Source organism: Bombina bombina, chromosome 4, assembly GCF_027579735.1.
Source record: "Bombina bombina isolate aBomBom1 chromosome 4, aBomBom1.pri, whole genome shotgun sequence".
In the NCBI taxonomy this organism is placed as follows: domain Eukaryota; kingdom Metazoa; phylum Chordata; class Amphibia; order Anura; family Bombinatoridae; genus Bombina; species Bombina bombina.
Genome location: NC_069502.1, coordinates 445,434,656 through 445,456,228, shown reverse-complemented (window position 1 = coordinate 445,456,228; position 21,573 = coordinate 445,434,656). Strand labels below are relative to the sequence as shown.

The window sequence follows — 21,573 nt, the reverse complement described above, 5'->3', positions numbered from 1 at the left end:
TATACTGTGCACGCTATTCTGACAATTGTGTACTAAATGCCTAGATGCAGTGGGCTTTGCCTCATTGGGACAGTTAGTATATAGATCCCAGGACAGAGGGTAATGACCACTTGGCCCTTAATGATTCTGCACTGTATGGTTGCAGGGACTACTCTGTATTATGTGCGATGTCACTCACTAAGATGTGGTTTATACTTGCACTTTGGGGAATGCATTTTTCATTGCGGTCACATTCTCCTGTCCCTGATCTCTAACATTTAGCTTACTACTAGATATAGTTGTTTACTATTGTATACCATACGGGTGTGCAGACTCTGTATTACTATTGCGCCCTCTTCTAATTATGTTTTAGCCAGAATTCGTTGGCTCCATATCTTTAGGGGCTTGTCCATTTGAGCCAATCAGAATGCGGTTGGACTTTACCGGGGGCGGACCCCCCCGGGCCGATACGCATGCGCACTATTGAAAGGTGCGATGTAAGGCAGTATCTGTAAGCACGTACATGGGCCTGTATATCTACACTGCCGCACGGGATGACAGTTCTGTGTGTAAGTTGTGACCCGGCATGATGATCCCTGTTGTATTTATTTTTTGCGGATGTGACTTTGAATATAAATGTCTATAGGATATTGAGTTGATCTGTGACCCAGATATTGAGGATGTATGTACACGATCATTGCTATTATGTATTACTACTGCTACTACAGGATGTGTATTATAGGATGTCTTTAGGTACACTAGACAGATTCTAAGGCGCTGTTTCATTTGGATAATTTAGCTAATTGACATTTAAGTTGTGTGCAAAAGGACAGGTCTATACAGCCAGACGCCTAACTATACCATGACTGCTCTTTATATATACCATACTGTATTATTTATATATGGGGCTGGATACTCTTATTAATATTTCATTTACCAATGGCTTTCTGCATATCTGCCCATGTATCTGGATTATGCTGTTGTGGGTTCTGTGATGTAAAGATTGCTTCATTATTTGCATCTGTGTTATTTGTAATTATTATGGTTTGTGGGTCTGGTTGTCATGACAACCAAGTTTTGGCGGTTTTTTCACAGGGGGGAGGGGTCTATGGGTGCTTAAATGTTTGATTCACTCGTATGTTGTTGGTCTGATGAAGGGGAGCATTCCCCGAAACGTTGCCTATTAAACTATTTGTTTAAACTTAAGTCCAGAGAGTGCTGTTTTCTTCTCTACTACATTTTACCTACTCTAGCACCCTGGCCCTTGGAAAATTGTTTGTGAGAGTGCAACTGACTCATCTTGCCTATATATATATATTACATGAGACTATATATATATATAGTCTCATGTAAATTTAAAAGGAACTGAGTAGATTTAATGTAAATACATATTTGTTGTTTAATTTTAAATTGCTTAGCAAATGTTTATATGTAAGTGTGAGTGTCTTAAAATTCCTTCATTCAGAATCTGTCTGTAGGGGACATAGATAAATGATCAACACAGTAGCTATTAACCCCTTTGTAATGGGGAATTTCAGCTAAAAACTTGAGCAAGGTTTTTCTTTCACTCTGTTTTATCAGAAATAGAGCCTTTGTTTTTTTTATTCACATAATGAAAACTATATATATCTGGGCTAGTAGCTTTTAACCCCTGACTAGAAAACCATAGTGATATTTTTCCACCCCTGTATGTATATATATATATATATATATATATATATATATATATATATATATAAACATACAGAAATGGACCGCACTCTCAGACTGGACAGGGTATACATCCTAAGTCACTGTAAACCCCACAGCCCTGAATACTTACAGACAGCTGTAAAGTTCCCAGCAGCCCAGGCAGTTGACCCCTGAGCTTCCTGGGTGACAGGCCCATAGGGAGACTTAAAAAAATATCAACACAACACTTAGAAAACCTAGCACTAACTAGCAGGCACACAGTAATGTTTAAAAACAAAAATGGTAGAATCAGTTGCATTTGGCGCCAAACATTTTAAGCCCAGGACCATGTCAAGGTCTCTCACCTACTGGGATCCTAACCAGCAGCTACACAATGGCTTCCATAGGGAAACATAGGAAAAACATTATCAACACACAGAAAACCTGGCACTCACTAGCAGGCACAGAGTAATTTTAAAAAATAAAAATGGGAGAGTCAGTTGCTTGTTGTTTGCATTAAGTAGCTGCTGGTTAGGGTACCAGGAGGGGAGAGACCTTGACATGGTTCTGGGCTTAAAACATTTGGAGCCAGATGCAACTCCCATTTTAGCTTTTAAACATTACTGTTTGCCTGCTAGTGAGTGCCATGTTTTCTGTGTGTTGATCATTTTTGTAAGTTTTTCTATGGGTCTATCACCCAGGCTGCTCAGGGGTTAACTACCTGGGTTGCTGTATGTACAGCTGTATGTAAGTATTCAGGGCTGTGGGGTTTACAGTGACTTAGAATGTGTCCCCTATCCAGTCTGAGAGTACAGTCCATATCTGTGTTTTGCATGTACTCAGGGGAATTATAAATGCCTGTGTCACCCTGGGTGGTTTCCAGTATGTTTGTTTGAAAATATGCAGTGTGTAGCTGTTGGTTAGAGTACCAGAATGGGAGAGACCTTGATGTGGTCCTGGGCTTAAACAGTTTGGTGCCAAATGCAACTGACTCTCCCATTATTGCTTTTAAACATTACTATATGTGTGCGAGTGAATGCCAGGTTTCTGGAGAGAGAGAGAGAGAGAGAGAGAGAGAGAAAGAAAGAAAGAAAGAAAGAGAGAGTGGGAGAAAGAGAGAGAGAGAGAGAGAGAGAGAAAGAAAGAGAGAGAGAGTTCAGAGGGTGACAGTTTCAACTAGGTATTAATTTACAGAATTAAGACATTTTTGTAAAATTATCCAAAAAGTAAAATTAAGTAGCTATTTATTTTTTATTTCTGTAGTGTAGGGTTCCTTACTTATCCTCCCACCTCTCTGATCACCCCAAACAGCTCTCTAACCCTCCCCCTCCCATTATTTCCTGCTATCTTTGTTACTGGCCCCTCCCCTGCCCCCTCATATGCTGAGCTGCCTACCCGCCTTTTCTCCCACACCTCCCACGTGCAGCAACTGATGATCGTTACAGACAGTGACACAGACACAGTATCACTGTCTGTAATGATCAGGCAATATGGCTTCATGTAGTAAGGATGCACAATCAGTGCTTCCTTACTATATGAAGGCAGATTCCCGCAGCTCAGAAACAGCAAGTCTCTGGTTGTCACTTGACAACCGAGACTGCAAGGGCTGCAACACAGGTCTGATCTAGATCTACGTTATGCAGTACTATGGGACTTGCGCCACATGACGTGTATCTACATCCTTCTGGGTGAAGGTGCTAAAGAAATAACATAAAATGGATATGCTGAGGAAGATCTGCAGTAGACAGTGAGAGAAAGAGTCAGGAGAAACATTTCCCTTACTATGTTGCAGGCAATAAGATTAAGATGCTGACTCCTCCTCCTCAAAAAAAAAATACATGGATTTGGCTAGTAATGTTCTATCTAGATCACCTAAACTTTGAAACTCTATAAATAATTTGAATGCCAGTGTTTCCAATATTTACCTAAAAACTGACATGACTAAAACATGAGAAGCCTAAAATGTCTTGCTTTATAGATTAATACACTTTTACTATCAAACAGAAGTAAAGCCTCATTTGGTATAAATACGTTCATCTTGTGTTTCTATCTTATTCAAAAACTGTATGAAGGTATGTATGGATATCATTTACAAAAACAAAATTCAAACTTACTTCTTATATTAAAACAAACCTCTTTCTCTTAATATATTTAGATGTAACTCAGCTCCTTTCCATGAAAGACTATCAGGACCACATGTGACTTGAGGAATACAACATTGTTGCAAACACTGATGCTATATAGTGCACAAGACATGTGCATACTCGATAGCCTACGTAGGTATTCTCCCCTGGAATGAAGCTTAGTTTCAACAGGGATATTAAAAGAAAGAACCTTAATCTATAAAGATCTTCGGGTCAGTGAGGTTGTCTAAGAATGTTTACCAGTATTTCTGTTTCCCAAGTGAAATTCTATAGAGACACGTTTTACCCTGAAAACAGGGTGTCTCGCTTAGGGGCGTATACTGCATTTTCATATGAGAAGGAAATGCATACATTAAAAAAGAGCACAATATCAATTGCAATTTAATAATCATACAAACAAATGAACAATTTACACATAAATACAAAGGAAATAATTGCATTTTTATTTGCATAAAAAACCAAACATAATTGTTAACCAAAAATTTTATTTCATAAAAAATGTAACCCCTTGAGGACCGGGCAGTTCAGTCTAAGACTTCCCCAAAAGACCAGAGCATTCTTAGCATTTCTGCCATTACTACATTCAAACAAAAATAGAGTCTTGTTTTTTTATTTACTTTACCATTTTTGTATATTTCATGCCACCATTTCACTGCCAAATGCGATCAAATTTAGAAAAACGTAAACTTTTTCACAAACTTTGGATTTCTCACTGAAATTATTTACATACTGCTTGTGCAATCATGGCACAAATGATTGTAAAGGCTTCTCTGGGATCCCCTTTGTTCAAAAATAGCAGATATATATGGCTTTGCCATTGCTTTTTGCTAAGTAGAAGGCCGCAAATTGCAGCTGCGCACCACACTTATTATTCCCAGCAGTGAAGGGGTTAATTAGGTAGCTTGTAAGGTTAATTTTAGCTTTTGTGTAAAGGTTAGCCTCCCACCTGACACGTCCCACCCCCTGATCCCTCCCTAATTCCTCTCAAACAACTCTCTCCCCTCCCTCCACTGGTCACACCCATCTTAAGTACTGGCAGACAGTCTGCCAGTATGCAGTTTTACACCTTTTTTTATTTTTATTTTTAATTATTATTTTCCTTAGTCTAGGATAACCCCCTTACCCTCCCACCTCCCTGATCCCTCCCAAAAAGCTCTCTAACCCTCCCCCTGCTAACTAATTCCCGCCATCTTAGGTACTGACAGCTGTCTGCCAGTACCCAGTTACATTATTATTATTATTATTTTATAATAATGATAAAAACTTATTTTTCTGTAGTGTAGCTGCCCCACCTCATTACCCTCCCCCTCCCAGATCGATTTCCCACCCTCTAATCCCCCCTCCATTTTAAGAGCTCACTCTCCCTCCTTCCCCCTGGGGCATGCAGAAATAGTGCAATCTTATTATTTTTAGCAAGATCGCGGCAGAAAGAGGCCCATTTAATAAAAAATGTTTAAAAAATTATGCTTGGATTTGAGAGACAATTTCATATACTCCCATGGAATGCCGATGTTCAGCCCCTTTTACAAAAAAACAACAATTATGCTTTGTATTTTGTACTTTTGTACATCCAGTGCAATTAAATTCTGATTACTCCAGTGTAATTTAAATACAAATTTTAACCCCTTAAAGACCAGCGTCGTAACAACCAGTGTCATACAGGGTACGGCACTGGTCGTTAAGGGTTTAAAATTTGTATTTAAATTACACTGGAGTAGTTGGATTTTAATTGCACTGGATGTGCAAAAATACAAAATACAAAGCGTAATTGTTGTTTTTTTGTAAAATGGGCTGAACAACGGCATTCCATAACATTACTTCTCTATTCACATCTCTAATCTTTCTTCTAACCCAAAACATCTGTTCTTCACTTTCAATATTTTCTCTGCCCACCCCCACCCCTAATACAACTTCTCTGTTAGCTCAAGACTTTTCCAACCACTTCAACAACAAAATCGACTCCATCAGAAACTAAATCAGCTCTAAACATACTTCCATTCTCTCACCCCCTCAAATGCTCGCAATCAATCACAACCCACATAGCCATAAATTGAGCTCTTTCTCCCCTGTTACTGAGGAAGAAGTTTTGGCACTTACACTGAGCTCTCACCTCACTACCTGTCCTCTTGACCCTATTTCCTCACAGCTGCTCCCCTCCCTATCTTCTACCCTTACCCCTATGCTCACACACATTTTCAACCTCTCCCTCAGCACCGGTATATCTCCCTCATCTCTGAAACATGCACTGCTCACACCTATCCTCAAAAAAACCTTCTCTTGATCCAACCTCCCCATCCAACTACCGCCTTATTTCCCTACTCCCTCTTGCATCAAAGCTTCTCAAAAAGCTAGTATATGCACACCTATCCCATATCCTTACATTAAACTCCCTCATCTACATTAAACTCTCTCCTCAACCCACTGCAATCTGGATTTCATCCCCATCACTCCACAGAGACAGCAATCATTAAGGTTACCAACGACCTACTTACAGCAAAATCAAAAGGCCACTTCTCTCTGCTTATCCTCCTTGATCTGTCCACAGCCTTTGATACTGTTGACCACCCTCTTTTGCTCCAAACCCTCCAATCCTTCGGCATTTGTGACACAGCCCTCTCGTGGTTCTCTTCCTACCTGTAAAACTGTACCTTTAGTGTAGCCTTCTCTGGGGCCTCCTCTGCCCCATCACCACTTTCTGTTGGGGTACCGCAAGGTAAGTTCACAAAATTTTTGGAAAACAGCATATCTATCTCTTAGTTGTGGGGCACGGAATGTAGGACTTGCCACGTTCAATAGTAATCCAGTAACAAAAAAGGTATATTCCAGCCTCCATAATTAAAAAAGACCTTTATTAATTCACATAGGGTCCAGAGAGCAAAACATACAACGTTTCAGGCCAGCCTTAGGTCCTTAGTCATGTATAATTCACCACTTTCTGTTGGGGTACCGCAAGGCTCTGAACTCTGTCTCCTTATATTCTCAATCTACACATCATCATTAGGTTCCCTAATAAAGTCCCATGGGTTCCAATATCATTTGTAACCAATGACACCCAAATCAACTTATCTGCACCAGACCTACCTCCTTCCTTGCTATCCCGTGTCACTAACTGCCTTTCTCACATCTCTTCCTGGATATCCTCTCACTACCTCAAGCTAAATCTCTCCAAAACTGAGCTCTTTATTTTCCCTCCTTCTTCCAAAATCTCCACCCCACAATCTCTCTATAACTGTCGACAACTCCATCATTACCCCTACCCCGCATGCCTGATGTCTTTGGGTCACACTTGACTCAGATCTTTCTCTCACTCACATTCAGTCCTTGGCTAAATCCTGCCGCTTCCACCTTAAAAATATCTCTAAAATTAGAGGCGGAGCTTGGCCGGGCAGGCAAATGGCTGCGTAGTCACACAGCTCCGGTACAGCAGAGGGACAAACTTTGGTTCAAACCGGTGCTACACATCCTTCAACGTGAGAAATAGACGGCTCAGCACTCAGAGATCATAAAGATCTTAATGTGGCAGCTGGGAACGATCGGGCTCACCTGAACGAGCACATTGAAATAACTGCAGTGTGCTGTGCCGCCGCCATCTTGGAACTCCCGCGGCAACGAGCAAAAGTTACAACAACATGTGAGTTAACAGCCAAAATTACTGTGAATGTGAAGGAGATCAGTAAGAGGGCATGCTAGGTTTAGAAAGTGCCTAATCATAAAGGGACATAGCCATACTAAAGCGTACAAGAATGTAAGCAGCGGATAAACACCTACACCACCTTTGAGACCATGGGAACTACAGGGAACTATTAAATTCACGTCACAAACTTACCCAGAAAGGCATGTGAACTAACAAAACGCTCCACACTTAACCCACACTTTCTCGGTATCACATTTGTTATGCCTCTCCTTTAAGACAAACATAAGAAGTATTGAAAGCAACAACATAGGAGGCTTGGAGCTCCAGGGCCCATATCATGCTCTTGTAACTCCACATTGTGTTATCATAAAAGCACAGATAAAATGGCGTCAAAGCACAAAAATAAAGGGGACAAAAACCTTAAAAGCCAGACCCAAGCTAATACACTGGTCAGCTCCTTCTTTCACGCTAACACACCTGAAGCACAGGACACAGACTCCTCAGACAACTATGCTTCTGCTGACCGCTTACCAGCAGCAGACTATCTGATTCAGCTAAAACAGGACATTGCCAAACTCCCCTCAAAAGAAGATTTTGATTCACTTAAATCCCTTATAACAAAAGAGCTGACATCTTTATGAAAAGACATGACAGAGATGAGTGAGAGAATAGTAGACATCGAAGAAACACAGGACACAACATCTGAGGTAATAAGTTTATTACACAACCAAGCCAATACTCATGAGGAACAAATTGAGACCATGCAAGAGAAAATAGAGGACGGAGAAGCAACCTCCGTATCAGGGGGATCCCAGAAGCAATAAAAACTGCCGATCTGATGGAATATCTACAAAGCCTCTTTCGTCAGATTGTAGGCGATCAACAAGCTCCACCATGGGAAATTGAAAGAGCCCACAGATCCCTCCGACCCCCACCCCCCCCCCCCAAACGCGCCTCCCAGAGACGTCATTCTCAAATTTCTTCGATTCAATGACAGAGAAGCTATTTGGCAGAAGGCAAGATCCTCTCACACGATTTCATACCTGGATCATGATTTACAAATATACCCAGACCTATGCCCAAGTACCATCCAAAAACGAAAGGAAGCTCGCTTCATTACCTCTGTGCTACAGGATAGAAACATCAAATATCGCTGGGGGTTCCCATTCAGCCTAATAGTCCCACATGAAGGAACGACAATCATCTACAAAGGTATTCAGGACCTGGATAAACTTTCTAAAGGAATGGGAATCCCTCTGAAACCCCCAGGACCTCCATCCTCCTCCGACGAATCTCAACCCTCCACTCTACACTCACATCTTTCCACCCTGCAGAAGACATCCTGGAGTAAAGTTCAATCTCTTAAAAAGAAACGAAAAGAACATCTCAACATTTCTCCAGCCTCAAACAGAGACTAATTGAAATGGAACTCTCCCTTGATATCTACAGTGGGTGAGATCTTATCTTTGCTCTAGACGGACATTTGCTGTCATGTTTTGCTAAAGTTTATTATGCATCCCTGGTTATTTATATTGTTTATATATAGTTTAATTTACAATGTTTAGTTTGACCGTGATGACGAATTATCCACCTGTATCCCGACCTGTAAAGGTTATTTAACATCTAAATTTTCTTCTTGAAGGTTTAAGTTCACAACCCTTAATTTATTTGTTTGCACTGTAATTTTGTTTTCCTAAAATAATTATGTCCTCTCTGTTGTAAAACCACAGACTGAAATGAAAGCATTTTCAGTCACCATTATGGTTCTTTACCATCCCTCCCCTCTAATCACTTACCCCAACCCTAAAGGTTACTACATGTACTTAACTGCTCACTTTAATACACACATACAAGGAATTCTTACAAATACAGATGATATTCACCCCCACTTCTCTTCTCACCAGAGCATACACGTGTTCCGGACTGATCTAAAACAAGGCCCAACTTATGTTTTCACTTATGCTATCATAGGGTTCACCATCGAACACATCACATAATGGCTCACACTACAAAAGTCAATAGACCGCTAACTTTCTTGTCCATAAATGCAAAGGGCCTAAACAACCCACACAAAAGGAATATAGTTATACGAGACCTTAAAAGTAAAGGAGGTGACCTAATATTCCTACAGGAGTCCCATTTTCTAAAAGGCCACGAACCCAAAACCTTCCTTTACAAGTTTCGGCCCCTCATATTATTCTTCAAACACTTCTAAAACTAACGGTGTGGGAATTTTAATCAAGAAAGGGATACCTTTTCAGCTGCAGGACTCATATAAAGATACTGAAGGCAGATACATAATCCTAGTGGGTAAACTTTATAACACAACCACAACACTGGTTAGCGCTTACACCCCCAATACCGCCCAGGACAAATTTATATCTTCCCTGACAAATAAGATTTTAGAAGTCACCAAAGGTATGTTAATTTTAGGGGGCGACCTTAACATCACTTTAGATCCTTTTAAGGATAACTCCAATCACACCTCATCCACATCACATAGAACCATAGCCTCTGTAAGACAAAAACTGAGAGATCTAGCCGTCCATGATGTGTGGAGGATACACCACCCTGATACAGAAGACTTTACCTTTTTCTCACACCCACACTCACGTTATACCCGCATAGATTACATCCTAACTGACGTCACCTCCCTATCATATGCCACACAATCTTCAATTCTCGCATCGTCCTGGTCGGACCATTCCATAGTATCATGCATAATTCATTGGCCCTCAGCCTCCCCCTCCACCTACACCTGGAAACTCAATGAAGAATTATTAGACCTCCCACAATATACTGATAAGTTACAAACGGCCATACAAGAATTCTTTGATATTAATCTTGGCTCAGTACCAGAATTTCATAACATTTGGGAAGCTCACAAGGGGACTATATGTGGGGAATTAATGAGCATGCAATCTCATTATAGAAAACAACAGAGACTCCTGTTACAGGAGTCCCTGTACAAGATGAATGAGCTAGAGATGCAGCTCAAAAAAAAGCCTACCGACACACAAATAGCTAAAGCCCTACAGGAAAGTAAGCAAACCACAACAAATCTTCTAGACAAGGAGTGCAAAAGACTAGCCTTTAAACTTAAGCAATCATTCTATGAAGGGGACAATAAGTGTAGCAGACTTTTCGCCCGCAAACTGAAACGCACTTCCAATCGCGCATATATTCTTAAGATCAAAACCGCCGACAAAATATATCATGACACTTCCAACATAGCAGAATCATTCCGTTCTTATTATGACCACCTGTACAACCTAATTGCAACACCCCCAAACAAACACACTCACACCCCGACTGACATCTCATCCCGTATTGAACACTTCTTAATTGATATAAATTTCCCCGAGGTAGCGAAGGAGCAACTAACCCTTCTTCAACAGCCCTTTACTTTACTGGAGATCCGAAAAACTATAACAGACCTTCCCACTGATAAAGCCCCAGGCCCCGACGGTTATACTAACTATTATTACAAGAAATATACAGACATCCTTTCACCACACCTATTGACCCTCTTTAACTCAATAACACCAGACAACCCCTTTCCCACACAGACCCTGGAAGCTTTTATTTCCATAATACCGAAACCTGGGAAAGACCCTGAGCGTGTAGAAAATTATAGACCAATTTCCCTACTAAACACAGATCTAAAAATGTATGCCAAGATTCTCGCCACACGACTAAACACCGTCCTTCCACAGTTAATTGGTAAAGACCAAGTCGGATTTGTCCCAGCAAGAGAAGCGAAGGATAACACGATTAGGGCAACCCAATTGATAGAATATGCCAATCTTAGAAATATCCCGCTCTTGGTACTGTCGACCGACGCGGAAAAAGCCTTTGACCGCGTCGGCTGGCAGTTTCTGAAAGCGGTACTATTAAAAATGGGCCTAGGGCAGAAATTCACAGACCGGGTCTTCGCCATGTACACCACCCCCACAGCCAGGGTTCGGGTAAACGGGTCCCTCTCAGCCCCCTTTAACATCACCAATGGAACCAGACAGGGATGCCCCCTCTCCCCACTCTTGTTTGCCTGCGTGATTGAAGCATTAGCTCACAAAGTTCGTAATCAGCCCCAAATCACAGGCATACAAAGTCAACATTCACACCACAAAATAATGCTTTACGCAGATGATGTCCTGTTCTGTATCACAAACCCACTTACCACCATACCCCATATACTCCAATTGCTAGACGAATTCGGAGCTGTATCTAACTTTTTGATTAATAAGAACAAGTCGGAAATCATGAACATAAATTTCCCCCAGGAAGATATAGATTTAATCAAACCAAAATGCCCATTCCGATGGCAGACCACCTCACTCCGATATCTGGGTATTCATCTGACCCCAACCCCGGACCAATTATTTGCCCTGAATCACAAACCTCTCCTTTCCAAAATAACAGCGGACCTTTCCCTCCTGGAAAAAAACACATATCTCCTGGCTGGGGAGAATTAATGTTGTTAAAATGATCATCCTCCCTAGAATTCTTTACCTCTTTCAGACCCTGCCCATCCCACTTCCATCGAGTTTCATGAACACATTACAGTCAAATGTATTGGATTTTATTTGGTTTAATAATAGAGCAAGAATCAGCAAACAAATTATGCTATTGCCCATAGCCATGGGAGGCCTCGGGGTCCCGGACTTCCACAGGTACAGACAAGCTACCTTCTTGCAGCGCATTATAGATTGGCATAGTAATCTAAACAATAAGCTATGGGTCCAATTAGAACATGACATGTCTCAAACCCAACACTTAGGCCAACTATGCTGGGCACCAAAAGACCAAGATAAATTCTTAAAACTTCCCTCGCAAATTATGCTGGAAACATTTAAAGCGTGGGACAAGATGTTAATTGAATACCCCAATATATCAACTATATTCTCCACACTAACACCCTTGACACACAATACCGAGTTTCGCCCGGGACTCCCGCTTTCAACAAGACTTACAAATACCCCCCTTAGGTCCTTGCAGATCTACCATATGGGAAACGAGCAGCACCCTCCCACAAGACAGGAATTAGTCTCTACAGGGTTTCTATTCTTCAAAGACTGGCTCTTTTACAGACAGTGCCACTCATACATTACAACCCACCCACAAGCTAATAATATGACTAGATCACTAACACCTTTTGAAACCCTCTGTCATAAAAATACCCCGACCAGACACGCACTGTCTATCACGCATACAATCTTATCACAACAACCACACGGTTCGCTTCCATATTAATATAGATAGATGGAACTCCGAATTAGGGACAGAGATTACATATGCAGAAGCCTTGCAAATTTTCAACAACATTAAAAAGACTTCAATTTCCTGTAAATTCATTGAACTCAATATAAAGATTCTGCAGCGATGGTATCTGACCCCAGAGAGGTGTAAAAAGATTTAAAAACTCAAATCAGCACAGTGTTGGAGATGTGGTTCGGCTGAGTGCCACATGTCCCACATTTGGTGGCAATGTGACAAATTGTCCCCCATGTGGGCTACGATTGCGAAGGAGTCTAGCTCAATTCTAGGTGTTCCCACCCCCCCTGATCCCCATGTGTGGCTCTTCAATAAGACCCCAAGCAAACTCCCCACTCCCCTCTAAAAAAACTATTCCATATCTTAAAAAATAGCTTTAAAAATTCTGCTAGCCAGAAACTGGAAATCAGATAGAGTCCCTTCCCTGGCACAATGGCAATTAGAATGTCACCGCACCCGCTCCCTAGAGGAATATTATTATATGAAAAACAAAACTATAGACACATACGCTCAAATGACCTTTATGTGGGAAACTTACATACAGACTAAAACACTAGACACTCAGGGGGCCCGGAACTGATGAGCTCTTGCAAAATTGTGCTGATGTAATACAGAACTGCCTGTTGATTTAGATAATATGCCTATCCTTGTAACCATTGTAACCTTAATTGTCAACCCTCCTATTTCCCCTCCCCCTTCCCTTATACCCCTTTAATATTTCAGTTGTGAAACGAGTCAATAATGTAACTCCTTTTTTATTTCTTGCATATTGAATGTATGTACTTGTTTTACTTCAATAAACTTTTTGAAAACCCAAAAAAAAAAAAAAAAAAATCTCTCTAAAATTAGACATTTCCTTACACAAGACGCAACTAAGAACAGGATTAAACACAAAATTCTCACTCTGACATACAAAGCCCTCAACTGCACTGCCCCCCCCAATATCTCAGACCTTGTCTCCAGATACTCTCCCTCCCGTCCCCTTCACTCTGCTCATGACCTCCTACTCTCCTCCTCTCTAGTTACCACCTCACACTCCTGCTTACAGGACTTCTCCAGACTGGCTCCCATCTTGTGGAACTCTCTGCCTGGCTCCCACAAGACTCTCCCTTTGTTTTGAAAACTTCAAGCGCGCCCTAAAGACTCTACTGTTCAGGGATGCATACAACTTACACTAACCTTTCTTTATACCGTTTCCTCTCCTCCATTGCTATCCCCTTGAACCCCTTTAGCATGTAAGCCTAAGAGCCCAGCTGTTTGTAGATCACCTTCTATAGAGCTGACTACAACAGTACGACTCTTGGGAGGGCCCTCTACCTGTCTGATCCCTATAAATGTTTCTTTGTATTCCGCCTATGTTTATGGGAGTATATGAAATTATCTCTCAAATCCAAGCATAATTCTCTAAACATTTTCACCCTACAGATTTTCTCACAAATGAAAAGGTGGCACTAAAAACAGGGGGATTTCATTTGTATTGGGCATAATATTAAAGTTTAAACATACGCCGGGTTCTCCCTGTCTAATTTGCTCTTCAATGCAAACTTTTACATAGCCGAGAGTTATCAGTTAACCACTTGCAGGGACAGGCCCATTTTAATAGAATTACATAAGGACTGCCGGCAATGTATTTTAGAATCGGCCCCAGAGAGAGAGTAAATTTGACAATAGAAGTAAAATGGAAGGTTTTTAAAATTGTATTCTTACTCATGAAAGTTACTTACTCCATGTCTTTTCAACGCGCTATGAAACGGTGCTAATGTCAGAATAAGAGTTTAGCATATTTTACTACTGTTTACCCTACTGTATTCCTTATTGCCTGTGACTTCACTTAGAAAGATTTTAAAAAAGATTTACATTTATAAAACAACCCCATTTTCTTGTACAAGTTAAAGGTGACCGCAACATTAAACAGGGTTGGCATTTGTCAGAATCAAATTATTTATTATTATTATTATTATTATTATTATTATGATGATACTTACTGGGACACTTGACTGACATGAGAGTGCAGCATCTGTGTGAATCTGTCTGGACTAAGCACCCTTTCTCACTGTGTTACATTTGCTTTTTTTTCATATCACACTGCACTCTTACACTTTTTTTTTTTAATCCAAAATGTCTCTGACTAAGTGAAAGGGTAATGTACTCTCCTAAAAACTGTAAAGTTAAACTGAAAAAAAGTTCCTAACTGATAACATTCATGTAAAATTGCACATTAAGAGCCATTTCCGTGTCTCACGAGGGAATCCACATTTGCGATGGAAATAAAACTGCCACCGGCTGCAATGTCAATTCAGCTTGAAGAGGCAATTAGTGCTAAATATTCAAATCATTCAGACAGCTGCACATATACGAACATTCTGCTTTGTGTATTAGAGACTGATCAACCTCAAGCGATAAACAAGGAAAACAAGGGGTTAATCCCTATTTATTAAAATACCTAGTCTGTGTCATTCACGCAATAAATAAGACCTTAATCCCTGACTTCTATTGATCTAATACATAGTACACATCTCAATAAAAATCAATATTTTACTCCAAAGTGCAGAGCTATGACTGTATTCAATGTTTATTGCATCAATTTTTAAAGTTCCTTAATGGGATAGGAAAGTAAAAATTAAAGGGATAGGAAAGTCAAAATGAATCCTCCTGGAGGCATACAGTTGTTTCCTATGTACAACTGTACCAGAAATATTATGAATCTTTTACATGAGCAACGATGGAAATCATGTGTATCACTTGATTTCACAAGCTTGTATCAGATATATTAATGAAAGTAAATATATAGGAATCAGATATTTGTTTTTTGTGTCCCGGAATGTAAATATTTGGCAATATTATAACAGAGAATAAAAAGCACATAAAACCCAGATACATACAGTATATGGTCCATTGATATCAATAATTATATGCAGTTAATGTGCTCTTTCATTAAAAAAAGAGGATAATAACCTCTTTATTGCATGATGAGGAAAGTAGTATTTATGCCACCATCTTTTCTGATTTTATAAAACAATTCATACTACAGTTTATATGCTTTGTTTTATTGTGGCCATATTTCCGTATGAAGCACTTTACCTATTACACATTGGCACATTTATCTGCCACTTGTCTCTGTGACACTTGGTCTCAGTAATACACTTCCTCTGTTCATATCAGTGAATTGTCAACTCCAGCCCTACATATGTCACTAACAAGCCAGATATCTAAAGGTTCAACAATTTGAGGTGGATCAGTGATTGAGCAGTGGTCCAACCTAGACAGGGAAATACTCACACTCCTGTCCTGTTAGCAGTGTACGAGGGTAGAAATGAGAAACACAGCTTTCTTTGGCATGTCATGTTTAACAATAGCTGCATCATGGGAAAAAAAGGGCCAATCCCTGGAGTACCCCTTGCCAATGCCCCAAGTACCCCCAGGGGTACACGTACCACAGGTTGAGAAACTAGAAAATAGAGTATGTAATTTTTAAGACACTTTTAAATTCACTTCTATTTTCAAATATGCTTTGTTCTCTTGGTATCCCTTGTTGAAAAAGAATACACACATATCCTACACTAGTGGTAGCGAGCAGCTGATTGTTGCATGCACACATTTGTCTCTTGTGATCTGGCTAACTTGTTGTGTTCAGCTAGCTGCCCAGTAGTGCAATGCTGTTCCTTTAGCAAAGGATAACAAGAGAAATTAATCCAAATTTGTTAAGAGAAGTAAAGTGGAAAGTTATTTATTTTGTATGTTCTATCCAAATCATGAAAGGAATTTTGGGGTTTCTGCCCCCTTTAATATCATAAAGATCTTAATGGGACAATAAACACTTCCGGTGGGCGGTTCTAGAAGATGGCTGCGAGCTCTGTTAGCTCTGAAGAAAATCACTACTAACATCAGTTATTTTGCCACTCTTCTATGCCATCTGCATCTCCCTTGGCAGATAAGCTGTCCGGGAAACATTGGCAGATAGAAGCACTCCACACACTTCTCCTCCGGAAGGCATTACACCAAGTTATAATCCTAAAAGGATACTGAGCAATGAAACCGGAAAAGGACATTGCAGCGCAGATACTCACAACATTTCTGCCTATTTTTGGGACCGTTTACTCTTAAGCTGTCAAAATCTATATGAAGTGGTTCAGGCAACTAAAAGATCCTGTCCGCAGAATCTGATACGGCACCGAAATTGGTAACTACCCTCCACACTAGATAATAAGCAGTTAAAACATGACCCCCCCAGGCAGCGTGGTGTGGTTGGAAGATATGCAGCCTGATACATGCAATGGCGGGACACCAACTCACAATTCCCTGGATACTCCTTTCACTAAACGGGACTGGTGACCGCAATTCAAAATCCACTCAAGGGAACAACAGTATTGCAGTTCCGCAACATACTGCTTCCTTATACCTACCAATACAGATGGCAGAATGGCTATTAATATCGCCGGAGTCTTGGGCTTAGTGCACAATATGCAGGCATGGGGGACAGGCTGGACCAGCAATTGCCGACAGACGCAACAAGATTACCTGCGATGGCACACAGCTATATAACGGGGCTTCTGGCAGCTGAGAACACTATCTGGCCCATATCGGAGCACCTGAAAAATCAAGATGGCCGTTGCGGTTTAAAACTGAAGGGCGAGATTGCTTTGCCGAAAAAACGGCATCGGATGACATCATACCCCTGGACAGGGTGAGCTTTCTCGGAACAGACTCTCAGACCTTACATTAAACTCTGACTGAAGCTGGCCGTTGAACGTTTTGCCAAAAGGTTGACTCTTTGGTTTACTCCTGTCTTGTTTTTGTTTTTTTGTTGTTCTGTGATATATAGGGGACCTGAATTGCAGCAGTTATTGAGCCCACACCTAATACTATGATTGCATTATTTGAACAGCGGCTCCAAGATAAAGATTGCAGCAAACACTGTCATTTCTTAATTAAATTAAGGCCAATTTTTATTGTTAATAGTGTATTGTTTATATTGCTCTAGTTAGTTTATCAGTCTAAGGGTCTACACTGATGAATCACTGGTTTCTTATCTTAGTCAAATATCCACTGAGAACATTAACTGTCTATGTGAGTACTGCTTTGATTGCTATCTAAATTATGTTATCTCCCATCAACCCTAGTCTTGGGTAAGTCTATAATGTAATAAGGGAATCTGCCTTTATTGTACCTGGCCCCCATGGTAATAAGGTATTTCCTCTGTTGGAGAAGAGGTATATGACTGGTTGTAAACTTGCATGTTGTTGTGAAAAGGTCCTCCACATGGATACTGATGTATGGCTGCCACGTCTTCTCCTTAAAGCACACATATACCATGGTAATTAGCTCACAACAAATTTCTGCTCTACTTGTTCATCTTATCAGAAACAGAAACATATTCTATCATTTTTCCCATCCCTACTGAAAGTTTTGGTGCAGTGTTATAGAGGAGGGTTTTATCATTTCTATCACAATTGTCATTAAAAATCAATGTACACGCTTATTACGTGCTGCAAAATCCGCACCCTACATGTGATAGGCGTGTGCATGCTGACCCTCCCATATGCTATTTCCTATATTAATCGCCTGGGTTATATCCGTACATACATTTTCCCTCACAGTCACTTTGTGTAGTGATAAGTACCTGCTCAGTGGGGCAAGAGACATAGGTTTAGAAATATAAGCTGCTGTTACATCAAGATAAACAGTTCTAACCGGCGTAACACTTCAATCCGCATGGCTCCCAGACTTGGATCACTGTAAGGCTGGTTTTTTATACATGTCAACTCCCATCAACCCTAGTCTTTGGGTAGGTCTATAACACAATAATGGAATCTACCTTTTTGTTCCTGGCCCCATGGTAATAAGGTACTGGTCTGTTGTATTATAAGGGAGGGTCTTGTTATTTGTTCAGTGGGGCAAGCGACATAGGTTAGAAAGTTCAGCTGCTGCTGCAATCATGATAAACAGCTCTAACTGGCGCAAAACTTCAATCTACATGTCTCCCAGACTAGGGATCACTGTAATATTGGTTCGAATTTGTTAGATAGTTGGGGGGGTGGGTGGGGGGTCAGTTGGGGATACTGTTAAAAGGTAAAACGAGAGAGAGCTGAGTATATGTGGACAACAAGATTGTAAGCGGCATTTGAAAGATGTAAAGTGCCGCATTTATCCTGACATTTGTCATACATCAATTTCATGAATTACTGTTATGTTATGAACAATGATACCTCTGCGTAGGTTGAATCTTTACCATATTTGTGAATGTAATTTTCATAGTATTATCTGGTAATGTTGTTTGATGTCTCCACAGCTTATCTCTCAATAAAAAAAAAAAAAAGGGACAATAAACTCAAACATTTTCTTTCATGATTCAGATAGGGAATACAATTTTAAACAACATTCCAATTTACGTCTATGATCTAATTAGCTTCATTCTTTAGATATCCTTTGTTGAAGAAATAGCAATGCACATTGGTGAGCCAATCACACAAGGCATCTATGTGCAGCCACCAATCAGCAGCTACTGAGCCTATCTAGATATGCTTTTCAGCAAAGTATATCAAGAGAATAAAGCAAATTCGATAATATAAGTAAATTGGAAAGTTTCTAAATCATGAAAAAATTTGGGTTTTAATGTCCCTTTAACATCTTTCAATGAAGCTCTGTGTATTATATAAAAATTAAAAGGAAATATGCTGTAAATTGTATAAAGCAAACAAAATATAGCACATAGGAAATAGATGAAAAATCTTAGTGGAGCATAATAGCCAATAAAGGCTGTCGTCAGGTAGGTAACAGGTGCTGAGTGTAAAGTGACTTATGCACAAACGATAAACAATTGGAGAAGCCAAAAAGCTGGGTGAGTCTCCAAGAGACACAAGGGGGCTGATCCGTATGGAGCTTGATGCCCCTTGTTTCCGGTGAACCTGCTCTGAGGCGGCGGACTGAAATCAACCCGATCAAATACGATTCGGGTTGATTGACACCCCCTGCTAGAGGCCGACTGTGAACTGCTGGTGCAATGATAAATGCCGACAGTGTATACTGTCTGCATTTATCAATGTGCAGCGGACATGATATGCTACATCGTATCATATCCGCTCGCACATTAATAAATATACCCCAATGTATATAACGGCTCTTTTGATGATATATAAATATGAGCCCCACTTTAAAGACATTCACCCTTAAACGTAAGTGGGGGAGTAAGCCAAAGGATACAACAACCGTTCAATCTAAACAGTGTATATGATAACGGTCTGTGTGAACGAAACCGGTCTGACTTCTGTGGCCATAGGATTCCTTTTATGTATCCTGCGATTTTAATGCATAAGTAATAAAGGTTTTTTTACATTTTATATTTGGAGGCTACCTTTGGAACTCTTTATTTTTGAAAATATAGCACATTATCACAAATGAGAGCGCATACACCAATACTTGATAAATCCCTGGAGCCAGTGCTCCTAACATTTTGGATTATATTGACTCAACTAAAAGTTTCATGGTTCAGATAAAAAATGAAATAAAAAAAACAACTTTCCAGTATACTTCTATTATCAAAACTTGCACATTATGTTTATATGCACATTTTCTATGACTTCAGCTCCAACTGAGCATGGGCAAAACTGCACTGTATATACGTATATGCATTTTGTGATATCTAATGGCTGTCACATGATATAATGGGAGGTACAATCGGATTAACTTTGCCAGAAAATGTTCTACTACTTATTTCAAATTCAAAATAAATAATATTACATTGTATTTTTATTGTATATTTGTCAATCTACTGCTTAGGAAGAAAAAAAAAAAAACAGGACATAAATGGAGGAGGAAGCAAGGGGGTATAGAGAGCTTATAGTTGGTACAAGCCAGCAAACTGCAAGACTATTGAACGCTGTAATATTCACAGTTCACCAAAACATTTCAGCAAAATGTCATATCATCATCACTACCTAACAGCAATACTGCAGTAAAACAACTGAACACTGTTACCTTTCACAATGAATTGAATAAACAAAAGCACCGCCATGTGTTCCTTGCTGCTAACATTACATGAAAGTGACACCCTCCTGATCCAGTCACAGTAAATCTCTCAACATCAGCTCAAATTCTTCACTAGCAATGATTCAAAATCCAACCTGGCAAAAAATAATTTGCCTTTTCAACAGTGCAGCCAAAGAGAAACTATCGCCTAAATCTTTATTATCATTGCCTGCCAGGGACGGAACTACAGGGGGTGCAGATTACGTAACTGTGACCGGGACAGCTTAAAAAACAAAACAAAACATTTTTTCAATAAAAAACGTTGACCTGCCACTGCCTGCACTGATATCATGTGAGTGTGATGTGATGCTTCAATATTGTCATTGTCTCGGACTACAGGGGTTGGTGTTTCTGTACCATTGGTGTTTATGAGTGTGCGTGTATATATGTATGTGACTGTGTGTGTATTTATGCATGTATGCATGTGTGTGTGTATGTTTGTGGAATCAGCAAATTACAGACCGTGTTACTACAGCATGGAGGGGTGGGGGTAAACAGTGTCACTATACAGTACCAGTATATACAGTACGTGGGGGGCTGGACCATGTCACAGACTACTGTGGTCACTTTATAAAGTACTAGGGAGGGTAGGGTCAGGCCACCCATCTCACCGGCAGATTACAGACTGTGTCACTGACTTACTATATACAGTACTGGTGGGTTAAACAGTGTCACTATATACAGTAATAGGGGCACAGACTGTGGGCACAAGATACCTCCTTTTGCAGACATGTAATCTGATTCACATTTGTTTCTGTGTTAAATGTAAAAAAAAAAAGATATGTATCAAATTCACCTTTTTTTTTGGGGGGGGGGGCTTCTTAGATTCTTGCACCTGGGCCCTGT

General features: G+C 40.2%; 1 protein-coding gene across 1 annotated transcript in view; it reads right to left on the bottom strand.

The window, feature by feature from the left end:
• The window catches only part of ECEL1 (endothelin converting enzyme like 1), a 173,616-nt gene that overhangs the window by 143,404 nt on the left and 8,639 nt on the right, over window positions 1-21,573 (bottom strand). The window lies entirely within an intron of this gene.